This window comes from Phyllobates terribilis, unplaced genomic scaffold, assembly GCF_046119375.1.
Source record: "Phyllobates terribilis strain yellow unplaced genomic scaffold, ASM4611937v1 Scaffold_472__1_contigs__length_1415193, whole genome shotgun sequence".
In the NCBI taxonomy this organism is placed as follows: domain Eukaryota; kingdom Metazoa; phylum Chordata; class Amphibia; order Anura; family Dendrobatidae; genus Phyllobates; species Phyllobates terribilis.
Window position 1 is genome coordinate 182,850 of NW_027363232.1, and position 25,002 is coordinate 207,851.

At 43.5% G+C, this 25,002-nt stretch overlaps 6 non-coding genes and 1 pseudogene across 6 annotated transcripts; all 7 read right to left on the bottom strand.

Moving 5' to 3' along the window:
* Nucleotides 1–645: 645 nt before the first annotated feature.
* LOC141229437 (U2 spliceosomal RNA) lies at nt 646–845 on the bottom strand. The gene has a single exon (XR_012296126.1). It is a non-coding gene; the product is annotated as a U2 spliceosomal RNA (small nuclear RNA).
* A 7,001-nt stretch (nt 846–7,846) lies between these two features.
* Nucleotides 7,847–8,037, bottom strand: LOC141229382 (U2 spliceosomal RNA). Its single transcript, XR_012296076.1, has one exon. It is a non-coding gene; the product is annotated as a U2 spliceosomal RNA (small nuclear RNA).
* A 1,109-nt stretch (nt 8,038–9,146) lies between these two features.
* On the bottom strand, nt 9,147–9,337 carry LOC141229303 (U2 spliceosomal RNA). Its single transcript, XR_012295999.1, has one exon. It is a non-coding gene; the product is annotated as a U2 spliceosomal RNA (small nuclear RNA).
* Nucleotides 9,338–10,446: 1,109 nt separating this feature from the next.
* LOC141229423 (U2 spliceosomal RNA) lies at nt 10,447–10,626 on the bottom strand (annotated as a pseudogene).
* A 6,125-nt stretch (nt 10,627–16,751) lies between these two features.
* LOC141229304 (U2 spliceosomal RNA) lies at nt 16,752–16,942 on the bottom strand. The gene has a single exon (XR_012296000.1). It is a non-coding gene; the product is annotated as a U2 spliceosomal RNA (small nuclear RNA).
* Nucleotides 16,943–18,051: 1,109 nt separating this feature from the next.
* LOC141229383 (U2 spliceosomal RNA) lies at nt 18,052–18,242 on the bottom strand. Its single transcript, XR_012296077.1, has one exon. It is a non-coding gene; the product is annotated as a U2 spliceosomal RNA (small nuclear RNA).
* Nucleotides 18,243–19,351: 1,109 nt separating this feature from the next.
* Nucleotides 19,352–19,543, bottom strand: LOC141229417 (U2 spliceosomal RNA). The gene has a single exon (XR_012296110.1). It is a non-coding gene; the product is annotated as a U2 spliceosomal RNA (small nuclear RNA).
* Between the last annotated feature and the right edge of the window lie 5,459 nt (nt 19,544–25,002).

Genomic DNA, 25,002 nt, shown 5'->3' on the forward strand with positions numbered 1-25,002 from the left:
GGCTGAATGTCGCTGAGAAGCTCACAGAGACCGCCATAAGCAACAGTTTAACAGAATGCCACAGACTAATCAACCAAACTTTTTGGGTTGGGTTCTCTTTTATAGTCTGCAGGCATTAATTGAAAGAAGTCAGTGTTCCAGCAGAGGGAGACAACGTTTCAGAAAAGGCATTGTAGCAAACCAAAAAAGAAATTTTAAGCGCAGCAGAGTAACCAGCGCACATACCTGTTAGCTCAGGTGAGTTTAAAAGGCTGCTGTTGATAACAAGGGCATTTGCTAAATAGATGGTGTGTGTGCAACAATATACTGAAAGGTCAATTATATTGTCCAGCTTATCTCACCACCTGTAGTTATTTAGGTGAAAGCTCCAAAATGCTTGCCTAATATGTCTGTTTATCCAAAAGGAAGTAAAGAGGGAGAGCTAGAAAGATAGCATTGCGTTACATTACATGGCAATGCAATGCACAGTTGCTGAAGTTGAACCAAAATGAGCTTGTCATCTGGCTTCTGCAACTTTGAACATGAAAAATCCAATGAGGAGAAGAAAAGCAAAGCCAAAGAGTCCATCCCAAAATCCGACAAACAAGCAAAATGAACAAAAAACATTGAATTCAATACTTTCTGATTTTAGAAACTGCATTAAAGAAGGGGTGCACCGGTCCTGGAGATACTGCAATACCAGGTCAATGCGTGGAGTGGACAGAGCAAGCTCTTTTTCCATCTCCCTGTTCTAAAAATCCATTTAATATATGGTCCCCAGATAGGGGACGTATCAGATATTAAACTGATAAGAACAGATTTTTTTTTTTTTTTTTTTTTTTTTTTTTCTCCTCAGACGAGGAAATTCCACAGTCTATGGAAACCAGACAAAGGAAAATTCCATCAAAACAGCTGCGTCAAATCCAATACGCAATTTGCTGTCCCCATCATCATCGGAAATATTTATTTCATATTTCAAAACAACAATAACAAAAATCAAGAGGTACTAACAATATATCTCCACTTTTTAACTTTCCATATTCCCTCCGCATCCACTTCCCCTCTCCTCTTTTTGTCCCATAGGAAACACACATACATCTTCCCCAAAATCACCTTCACACTATCCTTTACAGCAATTTCCTTCCTTTTAAACACATACACATTCCTCACATCCCATAACACTTCCTTTATACATGCAAGCATCAACCACAAGACTCTTTCCTTCGTCCCATCACATATTTCCAAACCAAACATAAACAACTCAAAGGACAACAAATTCACACCACACAATTCTTTACACAAAGGCCCCATTCTCCCAATCACATCTCTAGCATACTGGCAATTCCAAAAAACATGCAACACACTTTCCCTTCCACCACAGCCATTTCTTGGACACATTTCACTCCTCACCAAACCTCTATTCCTCTGAAACTCTCTCACAGGTAATACTCCATGTAAAGACTGCCACACAACTTCACTCTGTTTGTTGGTCATACCACTCATCCGCACTTTCTTCCAAACCTTCTGCACATCACCACCCCTAACCATATTTATTCCACATTCTACCTCTCTACATTCAATCATCCTATACACAGCCTTCTTATTCTCCAGCAATCTCACATCTGCATCACACAGTTCATACCTCACCAAAAACTTATAAACCCACACATACCATACAGGCACCTCAAAAGCAATCGGACATCGCAAATCCCTTTCTTGCCACTTTAAACGAAACAAATACGCTCCAAATAAATACCTACACATAGATGAAAACTTTCCATCCGCCCTAATCACTTTCAAAACAAACACAACGATATTCACACCAAAAAACACGTCCAAATTCGGAAAACCCAAACCACCTTTTTCCACTCTTTTAACCAAAATTTCTCTCCTAGCTCTCTCCATTTTCGAGTTCCACAAAAAAACAAATAAAATTCTATTCAAGCTTCTCATACACATATATCCTGGTGGAAATACTACCGCAATATATAAAAATATTGGCAACACCACACTCTTAACAATTAAAATCTTCCCAAAAAAGGATAAACTCCTCAATTTCCAAAAATTCAACTTCTGCTCAACTTTTCCTTTCGCATCATCCCAACTTTCTTTCCCATCCAAACTCTCTGAAAACTTCACACCCAAAACTTTAATAGGTCCATTCACTACATTCACACCTACATCCCTACTTAAACTTCCGCCTCCAAAACCCTTACACTCACTCTTTTCCCAATTCACTTTAAACGCAGATGCACCACAAAAAATAGACACTAACAACTTCACCCGCCTCACCGAACATTCAGAATCACATAATACACACACGTCATCCATATAACCACTCACCTTCCATTCTTTTCCTCCACCTCCCGGCACTTGCACACCACGAATTACCTTATCTTTCCTCAGCATACACAACAATGGCTCAATTGCACAAATAAATGCTACAGGGGACAAAGGACACCCCTGTCGCACACCCGAAAACACATTCACTTTCCTACCCACATACCCATTCATTAAAACACAGCTATAAACACCCGCATACAAACTTCTCACTCGCCCAACAAAATCAGCCGGAAAACCCATTTTTAACAACACTCTGAACAAAAAACCATGCGACAACCTATCATAAGCCTTTTCAAAATCCAAACTTAACAAAAATACACTCTTCTTACGACCCATGCAATCCCATAGACAATCTCTTAACATACACACACACTCATGAATCCGCCTCCCAGGTACCGCACAACACTGCTCATCCCCAATCACACTCTCTATCACATCACGCATCCTATTAGCCATAAGTTTTGCATAGATTTTATAATCACAATTAAGTTTTTTACCAGGATATATAAAGATTACCCAGTAAAACATGAAGTACCAAAATAATTTTAAAATAAATATTTTATTTAAACATATTAAAATCCAGAATTAGACCATAAAAAGAGAAAGGTACCAAACATGAGGAGGCAGGAGAAACAACACTGAAATCTTAGGAAAGTTTGAGCAGTCTTATAATAATTTGATTATGCTATGAATGAAGCACTAATCACAAATGAAAAGAGTGTAGTGGTGTAATATATAGCAGCATAGGATGTCAAAAAGAAATTAATTCATCATGCCACACATTGGATCAAATTAACAGGGCAGCAGTGCTGTGGCATACTAGTGCTCTCGTGCATACAGATGTATAGACCCGCATTATTCATTAATTGCATGGACAGCACCTGCGGCCGAAGTGATCGATTCAGTGCATATAAATAAATAAAAGATCTCCTGCTGTCACTAACACCTAATACTAGATGGATACATTCAATACATAAGTATATCTAAACAATGAAGTGTAAGAAACTTATTCCATACCAGTGTGGATGCTCCTGCTTCCTGCCCCGACGCGCACGTTTCGCATTAGCTTCTTCGGGAGGCGTGTGACTGCTCAAACTTTCCTAAGATTTCAGTGTTGTTTCTCCTGCCTCCTCATGTTTGGTACCTTTCTCTTTTTATGGTCTAATTCTGGATTTTAATATGTTTAAATAAAATATTTATTTTAAAATTATTTTGGTACTTCATGTTTTACTGGGTAATCTTTATATATCCTGGTAAAAAACTTTTGTGGTAATAATTGAATGTTCGGAAGTACTATTAACTTAATCTGGACACTTCTTGTGAAAAATAATCACAATTAAGTAACGTTATTGGCCTCCAATTCCTCAGACTTTTCAAATCCCCTTTCTTAGGAATTAACACAACCATACCTGCACGCATACTCTCAGTCACCTCCATGTTTCCCCACATATACTTACATACATCCACAAAGTCCTTACCAATCACACCCCACATCACACGATAAAATTCTACTGGGAGGCCATCCTCCCCCGGCGTCTTATTCAAAGCCATACTACACATAACCTTCCATACCTCATCACCAGTCACCTCACCCATCACTCTCTCTCTTTCTGCTTCACTCAACTTACTCTCTAACACACTCAAAACATCATTCTCCAAACATTCATCCCTCTGTTTCACTGCATACAGATCCTCATAAAACTTAGCCACCTCTTCACACATATCCTCTCCACTCACCTCACTTCCATCTGCTCCATACACCACGCTCATACTCTGTTTCTTTCCAAAAACTTTTTTAAAGAAAAACCGAGAACATTTCTCATCCTGCTCCATCTTATCAATCTTTGCCCTAAACACTATGCTTCTCCCTCTCTCCAACAAAAACTCACTAATCTCCTTTTTTACCTCTAAAATATTCTCCTCCACCTCAACTCCTCCTTCCCTTAACTTATACAAAACGCTCAACCGCGCGTTCAGTTTAACAAAACTCTCTCTTTTAATTGCTGCATACTTGTATCCTAAATTTTTAAAGAACATTTTTGTTTGTTTCTTCACCCAGTCCCACCACTCACAAACATTCCCAAACTCATTTTTATGCTTACACCATTCTTCATACCGCCTTTCATACTCCTTTCTCACATCTTCATTCTCTAACAGTTTAACATTTAACTTCCACAATCCTCTCCCAAACACTCCATCAACTTTTATATCCAACTCACACAACATACACACATGATCTGAAAAAAGAACGTTTTCCTGCCTATAATTAACAGAAACCATATTTTTAGAAATAAAACAATAATCCAATCTGGATTGTACCCTACCACTCTCAGAAAGGAAAGTGTTCAACAAAGGATTCATGTTACACACCCGCTGCATATCACACAACCCAAAATCATTCACTAACTCCAATAATGCTTTCCCAGACACATCCACATTCACTCTCCCCACATCACAGTTCATATCACCCACAATTACCACAGGTATTCTTCCTGGAACAAAAAGCTTAATTTTTTCAAATAAATTTTTGCGCTCATTTTTTTCAACTGGCGCATAAACATTAATAACACAAAACTTTACATTCTTGTATACAAAATTAGCAAGGATACATCTCCCCACCTCAATAACCAAATAATCACTCAAAACAACCTCCCTTCCTTTAACCAAAATACCCACACCATCATTCTTATTACATGCACTCCCCGACCACACAGACGCTCCATAAGACCATTCATCCCCTTTCACACCATCCACTACCTCACATTCTTGTAAACAAAAAATAGATGCATTTTGCATGGCTAAAAACTCAAAAATAGCAGCTCTTCTTACTTTACTTTTAAACACTCTTACGTTTTGGGACACTATGGTAAATCCCATAATACTTCTACTCCTTCACCAATTACACAAAGAAATAGCCTTTGGCCTAAACCAAAGCTCACAAGAGGACAAAAAGAAAAAACATTTACAATATTATATGGTGACACTATCCAGCACCACCACTATCCTCCTCCGCCATCAGAACAGAACAGCTGGTTTCCGACCCGCTGGCTTCACCAGCCACACTCCTCATTCTGGCAGTTCTGATCTTCCTCTGAGGCTCACTAAAATCTGCATCATCACTGCCCCCACCATCCTCCCTACGACTCTTCTTTGCACCCCTATCATCCTCCGAAGAAAAATCTTCAATGTTTTCAGGACCCGAAGGGTGTTCAGGACTGTCGGGTTCCGAGATTTGCACTTCACATCCTGTTGCGTCCATTGCCTCTCCAAAAGTCATCATCTCAGGCAGCTCTGCTTCCACCACTTTCCTAGATATTCTCGCAGACACTGCCTTTTTCTCCACCTTTGCCACTTCCCTCCAGAACTCCTTTTCTTCCCTCCGCTTCTTCCTCATTTCTTCAGCAGAAGAAGAACATGGTCTCAGGGACACCTCCTCTGGCGCCGTAGAGGGAGAGGCTCTACCAGTTTCCCGCCTCCTTCCCTCTCTCTCCTCCCTCTCCAATCTTTCCAGCACTTTCAGTGCGCTTGCCATCTGCCTCCTCTCCAGCTCCTCCTCCTTCTGTTCTTTATCAGAACGTCTAGGTGCACTCATAGGACAGTCCTTATACATGTGATCACTACTCCCACAGACATCACAGGACTTGGCCTCTGGACACTGGTTGGCCATATGCCCCTCCTTTCTGCAATTTCGGCAACACTGCCCTTTAAGGCATGTTACCATGGTATGTCCGAAAGAAAAGCATCTACGGCAAAACATGGGCTGGCCTGGGTAAAAGAGGAAACCTCTATGGCCTGCAACGGAAAAATTTGATGGAGGGTGTCTAAAGCCCCCCACACTGTCAGGATGCCTTTTCAATTTCACACGGAATTTATACTGACAGTTAAAGATTCCTAGACAATTGACTTGCTTCACTCCCTTCCGCACATATTCACAGTAGCGAGAGAGGAAGCACTCCAGCAGCTCAGGGTCTGTAAAAGGGTTATAGACAGTCACAGTCACCTCCTTTTCTTGCAGACCAAACAAAGGTTCCCATCTAACTCCTTCCAAGCAGGGGTCACTAGAGTGACCACGGAGCCATTCAAAGACATTAAGGCAAACATCCTGGTCCATAAAGGTAACGTCATAATTACCTTGACGTGAAAATTCGTTGACACTGAAGATCTCAGAACGTCTTGCTCCAGCTTTGCCTTCAACGATGTCTTGGACAATGAAAACCACGTTGTTCTTGTTCTGGTCAGATGGATCCACGGACAAACGGATGGTGTTCTTCACAATAGACATCTTGGATTCTGTCGGTATGGAATACCACAGGAAAAAGCAGAAAATCCTCCACAAAAGGGTCCGGATTCCTCCAGGAGACTCGCACCAATCAAGGTACAGTCATACGATCGCAGCCAAAAGGCCGAGAAGCGATAACCAGAATTGGTTTCGGAATACGGTGCCACCCAAGGATCCTGAAGAGTCCATTTGTGGAGATGAGCTCCTGGACTCCCGTTAAGAAGACATGTTGTCAACCTCTAGATCCCTTACATGCCTGCACTTTTCGGCTTGCTGCTGCTGCAATCCACGCGTTTTAGATCTGCATAACTCCACCTCTTTAAACACAGCACCCTCACCCCCTGCTGTTCCCACCCGCCTCAACACCGTTGGAAGGGAGGAGAACCAATTAAGGCGGGGGGTGGGGTGGAACGAGCAGCTGTCTACCCTTAGCAGGAGGGCTGCTGATTACTTACCTCTCCTGCTGCTGCTGGCTGTCCAGCAGCAGACTGAAGGTGGCTGCTGCTGTGCGCAGGTATATAAAGGCTCAGAGCCTATTATGACACGCGCAGCCAGCGTTCCATTGCCACATTCCATCTACTGCAGGCAGGATACCTGGCTGGCTGAATGTCGCTGAGAAGCTCACAGAGACCGCCATAAGCAACAGTTTAACAGAATGCCACAGACTAATCAACCAAACTTTTTGGGTTGGGTTCTCTTTTATAGTCTGCAGGCATTAATTGAAAGAAGTCAGTGTTCCAGCAGAGGGAGACAACGTTTCAGAAAAGGCATTGTAGCAAACCAAAAAAGAAATTTTAAGCGCAGCAGAGTAACCAGCGCACATACCTGTTAGCTCAGGTGAGTTTAAAAGGATGCTGTTGATAACAAGGGCATTTGCTAAATAGATGGTGTGTGTGCAACAATATACTGAAAGGTCAATTATATTTTGCAGCTTATCTCACCACCTGTAGTTATTTAGGTGAAAGCTCCAAAATGCTTGCCTAATATGTCTGTTTATCCAAAAGGAAGTAAAGAGGGAGAGCTAGAAAGATAGCATTGCGTTACATTACATGGCAATGCAATGCACAGTTGCTGAAGTTGAACCAAAATGAGCTTGTCATCTGGCTTCTGCAACTTTGAACATGAAAAATCCAATGAGGAGAAGAAAAGCAAAGCCAAAGAGTCCATCCCAAAATCCGACAAACAAGCAAAATGAACAAAAAACATTGAATTCAATACTTTCTGATTTTAGAAACTGCATTAAAGAAGGGGTGCACCGGTCCTGGAGATACTGCAATACCAGGTCAATGCGTGGAGTGGACAGAGCAAGCTCTTTTTCCATCTCCCTGTTCTAAAAATCCATTTAATATATGGTCCCTAGATAGGGGACGTATCAGATATTAAACTGATAAGAACAGATACTACACTTGATCTTAGCCAAAAGGCCGAGAAGCGATAACCAGAATTGGTTTCGAACTACGGAGCCACCCAAGGATCCTGAAGAGTCCATTTGTGGAGATGAGCTCCTGGACTCCCGTTAAGAAGACATGTTGTCAACCTCTAGATCCCTTACATGCCTGCACTTTTCGGCTTGCTGCTGCTGCAATCCACGCGTTTTAGATCTGCATAACTCCACCTCTTTAAACACAGCACCCTCACCCCCTGCTGTTCCCACCCGCCTCAACACCGTTGGAAGGGAGGAGAACCAATTAAGGCGGGGGGTGGGGTGGAACGAGCAGCTGTCTACCCTTAGCAGGAGGGCTGCTGATTACTTACCTCTCCTGCTGCTGCTGGCTGTCCAGCAGCAGACTGAAGGTGGCTGCTGCTGTGCGCAGGTATATAAAGGCTCAGAGCCTATTATGACACGCGCAGCCAGCGTTCCATTGCCACATTCCATCTACTGCAGGCAGGATACCTGGCTGGCTGAATGTCGCTGAGAAGCTCACAGAGACCGCCATAAGCAACAGTTTAACAGAATGCCACAGACTAATCAACCAAACTTTTTGGGTTGGGTTCTCTTTTATAGTCTGCAGGCATTAATTGAAAGAAGTCAGTGTTCCAGCAGAGGGAGACAACGTTTCAGAAAAGGCATTGTAGCAAACCAAAAAAGAAATTTTAAGCGCAGCAGAGTAACCAGCGCACATACCTGTTAGCTCAGGTGAGTTTAAAAGGCTGCTGTTGATAACAAGGGCATTTGCTAAATAGATGGTGTGTGTGCAACAATATACTGAAAGGTCAATTATATTGTGCAGCTTATCTCACCACCTGTAGTTATTTAGGTGAAAGCTCCAAAATGCTTGCCTAATATGTCTGTTTATCCAAAAGGAAGTAAAGAGGGAGAGCTAGAAAGATAGCATTGCGTTACATTACATGGCAATGCAATGCACAGTTGCTGAAGTTGAACCAAAATGAGCTTGTCATCTGGCTTCTGCAACTTTGAACATGAAAAATCCAATGAGGAGAAGAAAAGCAAAGCCAAAGAGTCCATCCCAAAATCCGACAAACAAGCAAAATGAACAAAAAACATTGAATTCAATACTTTCTGATTTTAGAAACTGCATTAAAGAAGGGGTGCACCGGTCCTGGAGATACTGCAATACCAGGTCAATGCGTGGAGTGGACAGAGCAAGCTCTTTTTCCATCTCCCTGTTCTAAAAATCCATTTAATATATGGTCCCCAGATAGGGGACGTATCAGATATTAAACTGATAAGAACAGATACTACACTTGATCTTAGCCAAAAGGCCGAGAAGCGATAACCAGAATTGGTTTCGAACTACGGAGCCACCCAAGGATCCTGAAGAGTCCATTTGTGGAGATGAGCTCCTGGACTCCCGTTAAGAAGACATGTTGTCAACCTCTAGATCCCTTACATGCCTGCACTTTTCGGCTTGCTGCTGCTGCAATCCACGCGTTTTAGATCTGCATAACTCCACCTCTTTAAACACAGCACCCTCACCCCCTGCTGTTCCCACCCGCCTCAACACCGTTGGAAGGGAGGAGAACCAATTAAGGCGGGGGGTGGGGTGGAACGAGCAGCTGTCTACCCTTAGCAGGAGGGCTGCTGATTACTTACCTCTCCTGCTGCTGCTGGCTGTCCAGCAGCAGACTGAAGGTGGCTGCTGCTGTGCGCAGGTATATAAAGGCTCAGAGCCTATTATGACACGCGCAGCCAGCGTTCCATTGCCACATTCCATCTACTGCAGGCAGGATACCTGGCTGGCTGAATGTCGCAGAGAAGCTCACAGAGACCGCCATAAGCAACAGTTTAACAGAATGCCACAGACTAATCAACCAAACTTTTTGGGTTGGGTTCTCTTTTATAGTCTGCAGGCATTAATTGAAAGAAGTCAGTGTTCCAGCAGAGGGAGACAACGTTTCAGAAAAGGCATTGTAGCAAACCAAAAAAGAAATTTTAAGCGCAGCAGAGTAACCAGCGCACATACCTGTTAGCTCAGGTGAGTTTAAAAGGCTGCTGTTGATAACAAGGGCATTTGCTAAATAGATGGTGTGTGTGCAACAATATACTGAAAGGTCAATTATATTGTGCAGCTTATCTCACCACCTGTAGTTATTTAGGTGAAAGCTCCAAAATGCTTGCCTAATATGTCTGTTTATCCAAAAGGAAGTAAAGAGGGAGAGCTAGAAAGATAGCATTGCGTTACATTACATGGCAATGCAATGCACAGTTGCTGAAGTTGAACCAAAATGAGCTTGTCATCTGGCTTCTGCAACTTTGAACATGAAAAATCCAATGAGGAGAAGAAAAGCAAAGCCAAAGAGTCCATCCCAAAATCCAACAAACAAGCAAAATGAACAAAAAACATTGAATTCAATACTTTCTGATTTTAGAAACTGCATTAAAGAAGGGGTGCACCGGTCCTGGAGATACTGCAATACCAGGTCAATGCGTGGAGTGGACAGAGCAAGCTCTTTTTCCATCTCCCTGTTCTAAAAATCCATTTAATATATGGTCCCCAGATAGGGGACGTATCAGATATTAAACTGATAAGAACAGATTTTTTTTTATTTTTTTTAAAACCACTCAGGTTTAGATATAAGCAAACAGTTAACCAGACTTCGTCATAAGTTATACTGCCACTTCATAAACATCATTGTGGTTTCTTTATTAAAGTATTATTCAACAAAAATACAAACAAGTAATCCTATGCCAGAGACATTTCCAGAAAAAATATCAACGGTATTTAACCATATCCTGCCACTTAAGGTATTTCCACACACCTTCAGAATCTGTTCCACCACCACCACCTTCTCTTGTATCCCACAAATAGATTACATATAGTCTTGCTAAGATCAACCTAATACAATCATTTACTGTTAAATTTACTCTTTTAAACACACACAAATTTCTCACATCCCACAAGCTCTCCTGCACACACACCATAATAAACCACATCATCCTTTCTAGGCCACGACGACTAGCACCAAAACCAAACATAGCCACTCTCCAATCAATAAACTTCACACCAGCAACCCCTTTACACAGTCCACCCACACCTTTCCACACATCATACGCAAAATTACAATCCCACATAAGGTGCCTCACCGTCTCATTCGCTCCACAACCATCCCTTGGACATACTGCAGATCTTATGAGATCTCTTTTCTTCTGAAAATCCCTCACTGGCAAAATATTATGAAGGCCCATCCATACTATATCTCGCTGTCTATTCGACACACCTTGAATGCTTAACTTCTTCCATACCCGCGCAACTTCCATAGAACGCAATCCCACCACATTACTCTCACACTCATTCACACACATCTTCCCCACCACCTTCTTAACCAACATAAAGTCTTTCATTGCAACTGCTAACAAATCATTCTTCCTCACAAACTTCTCAATCAAACCATACCACTCAGGACACTTAAAAGCAACAGGCACATTCTTATCACGCTTCACCCAATTCAGACCATACAGCATCCATCCAGCCAAATACTTACACATAAATGCCCCTTTATTATTCTTCCCAATCAAAATGACCGTAGTCTTAATAAAATGCAATGTTAGAAACACTTCAATATTCGGAAACTTCAGTCCCCCATACAAATATTGCTTAAACAAAATCTCTCTCTTAAGTCTTTCCATCCTACTGCCCCAAAAAAACACAAAAATTAGTTTCTCCACTTTTTTAATTTTCCTATAGGGCACTGGAAAAATACAAGAAACATAAAGCAAAATAGGGAGAATAACAGCCTTAATAATAAGAACCTTCCCTACCAAAGACAAAGAACGTAACTTCCAAAAATTCATCTTCCGCACAATCCGCTCACCACATTCATCCCAACTCTCATAACCTTTCAAATCATCATTAAAAAAAACTCCCAACACTTTAATTGCACCATCCACACCAGCCACACCATCCATCTTAATCCTATTGTCACCAAAACATTTAAACATGCATTTGTTCCAATTCACACGAAACGCTGACGCGCCACAAAAAAAATTCAACAACAATTTTACTCTCTCCATAGAGGCCACACTCTCACTCACCACTACTACATCATCCATATATCCTAAGACTTTCACAGTCATTCCACCACTCCCTGGCACTAACAAACCACGCACCACTTTCTCTTTCCGAATCATACACAGCAGTGGCTCAATCACACACACAAATAATACCGGTGACATGGGACAACCTTGCCTCACACCAGACCTAATACACACTTTCTCACTCAAAAACCCATTCACCAGAAATTCACTCACCACCTCCCCATACAATCCTCTCACGGCACGCACAAATTTCTCCGGAAAACCCATTCTACGCAAAACCTCAAATAGAAACACATGAGACACGCGATCAAACGCCTTTTCAAAGTCAACAGCCATCACCATACACTTCTGCTTTCTTACTTTACAATCCCACAACACATCTCTTAAAAGACACAGATTATCCGTCATACATCTACCAGGCACTGCACACACTTGATCTTTACCAATCACATCAGCTACAACCACACGCATCCGACACGCCAAAATTTTACTGAATACCTTGTAATCGGCGTTCAGAAGCGTAATTGGCCTCCAATTACTCAAACACCTTTTATCCCCTTTCTTATGGATTAAGACCACCACTCCCTCCTTCATTGAACTCGCAAGCATCCCATTCTCCCACATAAACTGACACACTTCCACTAAATCCATACCCATCACTTCCCACATCATAACATATAGCTCCACAGGCAAACCATCCTTCCCAGGCGTCACATTTTTCCTTGCACCAAACACCGCTTTCTTAACTTCCTCCTCAATCACTGCCTCACATAGACCAGAACATCCATCCTTATCCACCTTACAATCCAAAGTCTTAAGCACTTCTTCTTTCAAACTCTCATCCACCCACTTCCTGCCAAACAACTCAGCATAAAACGTGACCACTTCCTTCATTACATCCTCCCCACTCACACAAACACCATCCACATCAAAAATCTCCTCCATACCCTCCTTCTTACCATTTATTTTTTTAAAGAAATATCTTGAACACTTTTCATCTTTATCAAGATGGACCACCTTTGACCTAAAAATTATTTCCCTTCCCTTCCTCTCCAAAGTCCTCTTCAAATCCTCTCTCGCACTTCTTAACAAATCATCCACATCCACACCACACATCCTCATTTTCTCCAGCCATTCCACCCTCATCATTAAATCTTTATATTGACTCCTAACCATGGCAGCCTTTTTATAGCCCCATCGACGAAAAAACTTTTGCACTTCATACTTCATCCAATCCCACCACACCAACACACTTTCAAACTTACTCTTTTGAGATTTACACCAACTATATTTTTTCTTAAAATCATTCACAATTCTCTCATCCTCAAGCAAACTCACATTCAATTTCCACACACCTCTCCCATGCACCCGCCTTAAATCCCCTCTAAACTCACCTTTCAGGCACACATGGTCCGAAAAAGGAACTGAAAATTGAGAAAAACCATCACATATTATATTTTTAGAAAAAAACATCCTATCAATCCTAGATGTTATCCCACCCCTGTCAGCTTTATAGGTTGGTGGTGGTGGCTTCCCCAAATAAACCTCAGCAGCATCAAAAAAGAAAAAATCAGAAATAATGTTTGCCAATTTTTTTCCTGAGGCATCAACTTTCCCCTCAGTTACACAGTTAAAATCACCTGTTACTATCACAGGGATCCTACCAGGTAATTCTAAACATAATTTATCTAATAAACTTAACCTGTCTTCTTTTTTTGTAGGACCATAAATATTTATAATTTTAACTTTCCACCCCCTCCCACACACAACTGCAGAGATGCAACGACCCACCTCTATTACCTTATAATATTCAAAAACAAAATTTCTATTATTTAATACTATCCCAACTCCATCATTTTTATTCCCACTAGAGCCAGACCAGATATGCTGGCCATATGGCCAATCAGCGTCTTCCAGGGGTTCTTCTATACCACACTCCTGTAGACACATAATATCAAAAGAATGGTTATGTAAGAAGTCCAGAATCACAGATCTTCTAACTCTAGACTTTAAAAGTCTTACATTAAGGGACGCAATGTCCCAATTTGGTTTAGAGACCATTCTTTGGCTCAAAAACCAGAAACACCAGTCTCAGCAAAAAAACATGCCTTCCTTATCCTTTGTCATCCGGCGAACTCCCACTTAGCTGAAAGATAGTGGACTCCAAATTCTCCTCCAGGTAAGCCGTTGACGCAGGAGAAAGAGAAACCACTGGGTAATCCCGCTCACTCACCGGACTTGCCACGCATTGGCTACTTGATGGTTCAGACAACCGGGCCCTTTTATTCTTAGCGCGGTCCGGTTCCTCAGAAGACCTCACCCCAGTCTCAGTGAAGTCTCCTTGACCTCCAGCTCCCTCTTCATCCATACTTTCACTGCTCCAACTGAGAGCCGGGTCCCCTGGGATTTCCAAGGCTCCCTCACGTTCTTCACAAAAGGAGTCAATGAAACCCCCCTGATAGGAAGAAATGTCCATCTCAGCTGCCAGAACCTCTTCCACTCTCCCGGGCTCCACCAGTAGGTCAGCAGACGCCCTCACTGGAGCAGTCTCCACACGCTGTTCCACTACCTTCACCCTGGAAGAAACTGCGGCCTCAGGTGCCACACTCTTAGGCCTCGGAGAGTTCGATACCACCTCAGAGTATGCCCTTGCCTTGCCCTCGTTCGCACGACGAGTACAATCCTTAAAGGCATGCCCCTCCATACCACAAGCATTGCAAACAATTGGATTGGTACAGTCCTTAGCAACATGCCCACTTTGGTTGCACTTGGAGCAAACAGGCACAGCAGTACAAACCTCTTGTAAGTGTCCGTACTTCTTACATTTCCTGCAAAAAACTGGGGCCTCAGGAAAGAAGAGAATACCCCTATCTCTCCCGATAGAGAAACTTTGGGGAGGGTAATGAACACCTCCAGGCTCCGAAGAACTTTCCCCAAATCTGACAAAATATCTGTATTTGCCAGTCCATAAGTTCTCCTCGTTCATGATTTTGTGACTGTTGCTCACAAAGTCACAATGCCTCTTAAGAAAAGTCGCAATGTCATGTTCGTGCACAAAGGGATTATACATAAATATGACTAGGGGAACATCACCTTTGGAGTACAAGACTGTAAAAGTCAAACCATGCAAGGTTGGATTCTTATCCTGCTCCCTCAACTTCTTATACAGGTTCCGGCAAGCCGCCATAGATTGCAGCACCAAGACATACCGTCCTTCTTTCCGGGATTCCTGCAGGCAGACGATGTTTTCTCTTGTCACTTCCAGGATTTTGAAGATCACCTCGTGCACCATATACGACAGATTGAAACGCTCTCTCACAGCAGCATCAACTTCAATGCGGAATGCATTGCGAACCCGATTGTCATCGGTCCCAGCATAGCGTATCTTCACGCCCATTATGATCACTCTCTCGTTCCTCCTCGTTCTCCCCCTAAAGCAGCAACCGGCTTAAGCCATCAAGATGGCGATGACGGAAGGCCAAGGGAAAACACTCAAGGACCCCAGACAAGACACTTGGTCTTAGCCAAAAGGCCGAGAAGCGATAACCAGAATTGGTTTCGAACTACAGAGCCACCCAAGGATCCTGAAGAGTCCATTTGTGGAGATGAGCTCCTGGACTCCCGTTAAGAAGACATGTTGTCAACCTCTAGATCCCTTACATGCCTGCACTTTTCGGCTTGCTGCTGCTGCAATCCACGCGTTTTAGATCTGCATAACTCCACCTCTTTAAACACAGCACCCTCACCCCCTGCTGTTCCCACCCGCCTCAACACCGTTGGAAGGGAGGAGAACCAATTAAGGCGGGGGGTGGGGTGGAACGAGCAGCTGTCTACCCTTAGCAGGAGGGCTGCTGATTACTTACCTCTCCTGCTGATGCTGGCTGTCCAGCAGCAGACTGAAGGTGGCTGCTGCTGTGCGCAGGTATATAAAGGCTCAGAGCCTATTATGACACGCGCAGCCAGCGTTCCATTGCCACATTCCATCTACTGCAGGCAGGATACCTGGCTGGCTGAATGTCGCTGAGAAGCTCACAGAGACCGCCATAAGCAACAGTTTAACAGAATGCCACAGACTAATCAACCAAACTTTTTGGGTTGGGTTCTCTTTTATAGTCTGCAGGCATTAATTGAAAGAAGTCAGTGTTCCAGCAGAGGGAGACAACGTTTCAGAAAAGGCATTGTAGCAAACCAAAAAAGAAATTTTAAGCGCAGCAGAGTAACCAGCGCACATACCTGTTAGCTCAGGTGAGTTTAAAAGGCTGCTGTTGATAACAAGGGCATTTGCTAAATAGATGGTGTGTGTGCAACAATATACTGAAAGGTCAATTATATTGTGCAGCTTATCTCACCACCTGTAGTTATTTAGGTGAAAGCTCCAAAATGCTTGCCTAATATGTCTGTTTATCCAAAAGGAAGTAAAGAGGGAGAGCTAGAAAGATAGCATTGCGTTACATTACATGGCAATGCAATGCACAGTTGCTGAAGTTGAACCAAAATGAGCTTGTCATCTGGCTTCTGCAACTTTGAACATGAAAAATCCAATGAGGAGAAGAAAAGCAAAGCCAAAGAGTCCATCCCAAAATCCGACAAACAAGCAAAATGAACAAAAAACATTGAATTCAATACTTTCTGATTTTAGAAACTGCATTAAAGAAGGGGTGCACCGGTCCTGGAGATACTGCAATACCAGGTCAATGCGTGGAGTGGACAGAGCAAGCTCTTTTTCCATCTCCCTGTTCTAAAAATCCATTTAATATATGGTCCCCAGATAGGGGACGTATCAGATATTAAACTGATAAGAACAGATACTACACTTGATCTTAGCCAAAAGGCCGAGAAGCGATAACCAGAATTGGTTTCGAACTACGGAGCCACCCAAGGATCCTGAAGAGTCCATTTGTGGAGATGAGCTCCTGGACTCCCGTTAAGAAGACATGTTGTCAACCTCTAGATCCCTTACATGCCTGCACTTTTCGGCTTGCTGCTGCTGCAATCCACGCGTTTTAGATCTGCATAACTCCACCTCTTTAAACACAGCACCCTCACCCCCTGCTGTTCCCACCCGCCTCAACACCGTTGGAAGGGAGGAGAACCAATTAAGGCGGGGGGTGGGGTGGAACGAGCAGCTGTCTACCCTTAGCAGGAGGGCTGCTGATTACTTACCTCTCCTGCTGCTGCTGGCTGTCCAGCAGCAGACTGAAGGTGGCTGCTGCTGTGCGCAGGTATATAAAGGCTCAGAGCCTATTATGACACGCGCAGCCAGCGTTCCATTGCCACATTCCATCTACTGCAGGCAGGATACCTGGCTGGCTGAATGTCGCTGTGAAGCTCACAGAGACCGCCATAAGCAACAGTTTAACAGAATGCCACAGACTAATCAACCAAACTTTTTGGGTTGGGTTCTCTTTTATAGTCTGCAGGCATTAATTGAAAGAAGTCAGTGTTCCAGCAGAGGGAGACAACGTTTCAGAAAAGGCATTGTAGCAAACCAAAAAAGAAATTTTAAGCGCAGCAGAGTAACCAGCGCACATACCTGTTAGCTCAGGTGAGTTTAAAAGGCTGCTGTTGATAACAAGGGCATTTGCTAAATAGATGGTGTGTGTGCAACAATATACTGAAAGGTCAATTATATTGTGCAGCTTATCTCACCACCTGTAGTTATTTAGGTGAAAGCTCCAAAATGCTTGCCTAATATGTCTGTTTATCCAAAAGGAAGTAAAGAGGGAGAGCTAGAAAGATAGCATTGCGTTACATTACATGGCAATGCAATGCACAGTTGCTGAAGTTGAACCAAAATGAGCTTGTCATCTGGCTTCTGCAACTTTGAACATGAAAAATCCAATGAGGAGAAGAAAAGCAAAGCCAAAGAGTCCATCCCAAAATCCGACAAACAAGCAAAATGAACAAAAAACATTGAATTCAATACTTTCTGATTTTAGAAACTGCATTAAAGAAGGGGTGCACCGGTCCTGGAGATACTGCAATACCAGGTCAATGCGTGGAGTGGACAGAGCAAGCTCTTTTTCCATCTACCTGTTCTAAAAATCCATTTAATATATGGTCCCCAGATAGGGGACGTATCAGATATTAAACTGATAAGAACAGATACTACACTTGATCTTAGCCAAAAGGCCGAGAAGCGATAACCAGAATTGGTTTCGAACTACGGAGCCACCCAAGGATCCTGAAGAGTCCATTTGTGGAGATGAGCTCCTGGACTCCCGTTAAGAAGACATGTTGTCAACCTCTAGATCCCTTACATGCCTGCACTTTTCGGCTTGCTGCTGCTGCAATCCACGCGTTTTAGATCTGCATAACTCCACCTCTTTAAACACAGCACCCTCACCCCCTGCTGTTCCCACCCGCCTCAACACCGTTGGAAGGGAGGAGAACCAATTAAGGCGGGGGGTGGGGTGGAACGAGCAGCTGTCTACCCTTAGCAGGAGGGCTGCTGATTACTTACCTCTCCTGCTGCTGCTGGCTGTCCAGCAGCAGACTGAAGGTGGCTGCTGCTGTGCGCAGGTATATAAAGGCTCAGAGCCTATTATGACACGCGCAGCCAGCGTTCCATTGCCACATTCCATCTACTGCAGGCAGGATACCTGGCTGGCTGAATGTCGCTGAGAAGCTCAAAGAGACCGCCATAAGCAACAGTTTAACAGAATGCCACAGACTAATCAACCAAACTTTTTGGGTTGGGTTCTCTTTTATAGTCTGCAGGCATTAATTGAAAGAAGTCAGTGTTCCAGCAGAGGGAGACAACGTTTCAGAAAAGGCATTGTAGCAAACCAAAAAAGAAATTTTAAGCGCAGCAGAGTAACCAGCGCACATACCTGTTAGCTCAGGTGAGTTTAAAAGGCTGCTGTTGATAACAAGGGCATTTGCTAAATAGATGGTGTGTGTGCAACAATATACTGAAAGGTCAATTATATTGTGCAGCTTATCTCACCACCTGTAGTTATTTAGGTGAAAGCTCCAAAATGCTTGCCTAATATGTCTGTTTATCCAAAAGGAAGTAAAGAGGGAGAGCTAGAAAGATAGCATTGCGTTACATTACATGGCAATGCAATGCACAGTTGCTGAAGTTGAACCAAAATGAGCTTGTCATCTGGCTTCTGCAACTTTGAACATGAAAAATCCAATGAGGAGAAGAAAAGCAAAGCCAAAGAGTCCATCCCAAAATCCGACAAACAAGCAAAATGAACAAAAAACATTGAATTCAATACTTTCTGATTTTAGAAACTGCATTAAAGAAGGGGTGCACCGGTCCTGGAGATACTGCAATACCAGGTCAATGCGTGGAGTGGACAGAGCAAGCTCTTTTTCCATCTCCCTGTTCTAAAAATCCATTTAATATATGGTCCCCAGATAGGGGACGTATCAGATATTAAACTGATAAGAACAGATCAGGTTTCAACATATTTTATTAAGTGCCTAAAAGATGGTTTACAATCAAAAACAACAACACAAACAGTACATTATTAAAACACAGAATTCCACCCATAAAAACCCCATATACGATTGGCATCCCTTCTCCCAATACATTTGACATCCCTCAAGTAATAAATATACATCTGACTAAAAGCAATTTTAAGACAATCCTTCACAGAAATAGCATCACGTTTAAAAAGTAAAATATTGCGTGCCTTCCAAAGGGCGTCTTTAAAACAGTTAATCATACACCAACATATACAATACTGTTGAGGGGTCGGACATTTAAAAAGGCCATATAAAACATATTCATGGTTAAAATCTCTTAAACCGCAAGTCCATTTTAAAAGAATCCCAACTTTGTGCCAAAGTTCCTGTGCAAATGGGCAATTCCACATAAGGTGCAAGGTGGTTTCGTCATTAACACATGAGTCTCTGGGGCATTTGGCTCTGGCCACCAGGCCTCTCCTGTGTTGAAACTCTCTGGTGGGGAGGCACTGGTGGACCACCATCCATGCGATATCCTTATGTCCATTTGCTAAGAATTTCCCGAAGACATTCTTCCAAACTTGCTTCGACCTCTCTTCTGAGAAATTTACTATGGGGGTCACATCTTCATTCCTCCTCAGAAAAGATAAAAGCTTCTTGCGGTCTTTAAAAATGTCCATATTAAAATCACCAAGGCTATAAAATCGAACAGTCTTTTCTAAGATTGCTTGGTGTTTGGGGGGGCATAGTAAAACAGGGGAATTCAACGACAACTTAAACCATCTTTTAAAAATCATCCCACAAGTATATTTTAAAAAATAACTTAGCGCACTATTACCATTAAAATGTTTGAAACAAAAGCAGAAATAATTTAAATACAAATAAATATGTAAGTCGGGGACATCCCTTCCGCCGTTCATTTTATTCTTCCTCATTATTTCTCGCCTTAATTTTTCCATTTTGGAGTTCCATAAAAACATAAAGATCATCCTAGTCATTTTTTTAATTAAAACATCAGAGGGGGGGTACACCATAGCTATATACAGTATGAGGGGTAACAACACTGATTTTATAATTAAAATTTTCCCCTCCATTGTTAGGGACCTCAAACCCCAAAATGATATTTTCTTTGACATTTTTTCTATGACATTCTCCCAGCTTTGAGTTCCCACATTCTCCTCGTTAAAAACAACTCCAAGAATTTTTACATTGTCTCGTTTTATAGTGAGCTGCGGGAGTTGGGCGGTGTCCCAGGATCCCAAAGTCAGACATTCAGATTTATTTAAATTAAGTTTCAAACCGGATGCCTGGGAAAAAAAATCAATGCGCAACACCGCCCTCCGGAGGGAAGCAGGGTTCACGCACACAACCGTCACGTCATCCATGTAGCCAAAGACTCTCACATCACTGCCACCTCCGCCAGGAACAGGAACCCCTCTAATCACTTTGTCTTTTCTTATTGCGCTCAGCAGGGGCTCCATGGCGCAGATGAACAGGATGGGCGACAAGGGGCATCCCTGCTTCACTCCGGACTCACGGGGAACTCCATCTGTTAAAAAGCCATTAAGAGAAATTTGACTAAAACAATTTTTATATAAAATCTTAATACAATTTAAAAGCATATTAGGGATACCCATTCTTTTTAAAACTCTAAAAAGAAATCTATGAGAGACTCTATCGAAAGCTTTTTCAAAATCTAGGGCTAAAAGAGCTACATTTTGACCCCGGTCTCTGGAATACCAAATTCCATCCCTTAATACGTTTAAAACCTCTGAAATACTTCTGCCTGGTACACTACATACCTGCTCAGGCCGGATCAGTTTGGCAATGACACTCCTGAGCCGGTCAGCAACCACCTTAGCAAGTACCTTGTAATCAACATTTAGGAGAGTTATGGGTCTCCAATTCACTAGAGCACTGCGGTCACCTTTTTTATATATCAAAGACACCACTCCTCTCCTCCACGAAAATGGCAACTGTTCAGAAATAAAAACTTCTTTAAAAAGCATAAAAAGGTCCTCTTTTAAAATGTCCCAAAAAGTAAGGTAAAATTCTACAGGTAGTCCGTCACACCCAGGTGCTTTACCCTTAGAGAAACTTTTAAAAACATAAAATAATTCCTCTAAAACAATATCGCGTTCTAAAAACTCCTGGTCTGTAAAATTTAACTTAAAATCGAGATCATTAAGAGCATCAGATAAAAAGGACTCATCTATACACTTTTTACTAAAAAGATGCTTATAAAAGTTAAAAGTAGCATTCAACATTCCCTGCATAGATGTTTCACCCTCTAGATTTGTGATCACTTCTCTTTTATCCATGACTTTTTTGAAGAAGAAGCGAGAGCACTTCTCCCCCTCCTCCAAGTGCTGCACTCTAGAGTTAAAAATAATCTCTTTCCCCTTTGTGTCTATGCAGTTCTGGATTTCAGTTTTTAGGCTAGCAATATCATCTCCCACCTCCACCCCTAGCTCTTTGAATTTAAAAAGTGTTTGCAGTTTGGTGTTAAGATCACTAAAACATCTTTTTTTCTCTCTAGCTTTACGTCTCCCTGCTTTTATAAAAAACATTCTGACTTTTTTTTTCAAATTTTCCCACCAGGTTACCATAGGGGCATCAGAAGGTTTTTGTCGCCGCCAGGCTTGATAGGCTTTACCAAAGTCTTGTCGAATCAGAGGGTCCTCCAGCAGGTAAGTACTTAGACGCCAGAGGCCCCTGTTGACCCTCTGTTCATCCCGGTATTCTAGATGCACCTCCAAGCCCTTATGGTCAGAAAATATATTTGATGTTAAAACACATTTTACAGGGTTAAAATCATCTGATAGGAAAATAAAATCGATCCTGGAAGACACCCCTCTTCCGGACCACGTATAACCAGGGTCCGTCGGCAGAAGTGACCTCCACGCATCGCATAATTTAAAATCAGTTATAAAATCTTTCAATAGATGACATGACTTATCCAATTTGCGTAAAGGGTCACCCCCCGCTCGTTGTTCACTAGCACAAAGACAATTAAAATCACCCCCTACGATCAGGGGAGATGACCCAGTACAGTACAATGGCAATATCCCAAATAAATTAATTCTCTCTTGCTTATCAGGGGAAGCATAAACATTCATTACACGTAGGGTAAAACCATTACATTTAAAATGCACTAAAACCACTCTGCCTGGTACTATTTCTGTGACAGTATTTATAGTAATATTTCTCCCACGACAGAGGAAGCCCACCCCCGCTGACTTGTTGTCATTGGAGCCAGACCAGATGGAGGGCCCCAGTCTCCAATCTGTCTTGATGTCATTATAATTTAGTGCATGTTGTATCCTGCATTCCTGTAATAAACATATGTCAAAGTCAGTGGTTTCTAAGTACTTAAATAGAGCAGCCCTACGAACTGGGCTCTTTAATGACCTCACATTCAGTGAGACAAGTCTTAATGTGGGCATTCATAGGTCAGGGTGGTGGATCTTCCATGAGGACACCTGACTCAAAGCCCTGTATGTCAAATTGCTCCAGGACATCCGGGCTAGAGGACCCAAACGACTGATATTCTGTGAGCCGGCGGTTGCCCCCTCGTAGGTCACGGTTCCCAGCCACATTCCAGGAGACGCTGGGGCTTCGACATTCCGTCTCTTTTTCGGGGCAGACTCCACCAGGTCACTGGTGCAGTCCTCCTCTTCCTCCACCTCCTCCAGGGGGAGAGACTGGTCCATCAGGATAAGATCACCAACACAGATTCCCTGATGTTCGCCACCTAGAAGCAAAGCCCCCTCATCTGGCTGGCTAATCGCCCTGGAAGATCCTGAGGCCATCGCTGCGTGGTCCCCTGTAGCCAACCGCACAGGGGCACCACCCTCCAGCCCAACAGGATCGGTATCGGGAACCATCGACACGGAGGATACCCTCCCAGAAGGAGGACCCCTCCGCTCCGGTCCATGCGAGGTCCGCCCATCGTTAAGGGACTTCGATGCAGGGGCCGCCCCAGAGGGGCCTCCGGCTCCCTGCTCCATCCCAGCCTTCTCGCCCTTCGAACCGCCCTCCGACGCCGGCCCGCCAGTGAAGACCGGCGGGCGCATCGGCTCAGCTGCAGAAGATGCAGCTTCTGCGTAGGTCCTGGTCCTGGTCCTGTTGGGGCATCCTCGGAACATGTGCCCCGCCTCACCACAAAGATTGCATTTCCTCCCAGCGGGACAGTCCTTCATTAAATGTCCGTAACAGCTGCAATTATTGCAGCGGTCTACTTTCCTGCCCGTGCAGGACGTTTGGGTATGACCCATTTGTCCACAGTTCCTGCAACATACCGGCATTCCAGGGTAAAATAAGTAGCCTCTGCTCTTACCGATCACAAATGTTGAGGGAGGGTGTAGCATTCCTCCCACTCCGCTTGGGTCCCTCTTTAGACGGGCCATGTACCTCCTCTTGCCGCACCAGAAGCCTACCGCGTTCTTCACAGTGCCCAGGTATCTCAGATCATCACAATAACGGATAAGGTAGGTCGAGATGTCTGCAGCTTCCACAAAGGGGTTCGGGAAATGCACCACGATAGGGATCTCGTCATAGGCATACAAGAGACAAAAGGTTAGTCCATCCAATTCATCTAAGTAGTTTTTCTCATTTAACTTTTGTACGAGTTGGTGACAGCATCCCTGGCTCTTGAAGGTGATGGTGTAAGTCCCCTTGTACTCATTGTCCTGGAAGCAGAATATGTCTTCCCGCCGAAACTCCAGAACTCCAAGCAGAATCCTATGGCAGATGTAGTCCAAGTTCTTCTCCGTCCTCGATCCTGCTCCAACTTCAATCCTCACGGTGTTCCACATCCGGGCATCACCCGATGAATATGTGAGCGTTGCCGGCATCCTTCACTCAGGAACGTACCGACTCTTCTCTCTGAAAGGCGCAAGCCTTCATGGGATCCCTTCCCGTTGCTCCCGGACTAATCCTTCCTCCCAATAGCAGCAGGGGGGTTAAGTCCCTCCGAAGAGGAACGATCCCCCCAGGCCGAGAGAAAGGGTACCAAGAGCACCTCACAGGCAAGACCACACAGGTAAACCTGATAGATCGTGCCAAAAGGCCAAGAAGCGATCACCAGAATTGGTTTCGAACTACGGAGCCACCCAAGGATCCTGAAGAGTCCATTTGTGGAGATGAGCTCCTGGACTCCCGTTAAGAAGACATGTTGTCAACCTCTAGATCCCTTACATGCCTGCACTTTTCGGCTTGCTGCTGCTGCAATCCACGCGTTTTAGATCTGCATAACTCCACCTCTTTAAACACAGCACCCTCACCCCCTGCTGTTCCCACCCGCCTCAACACCGTTGGAAGGGAGGAGAACCAATTAAGGCGGGGGGTGGGGTGGAACGAGCAGCTGTCTACCCTTAGCAGGAGGGCTGCTGATTACTTACCTCTCCTGCTGCTGCTGGCTGTCCAGCAGCAGACTGAAGGTGGCTGCTGCTGTGCGCAGGTATATAAAGGCTCAGAGCCTATT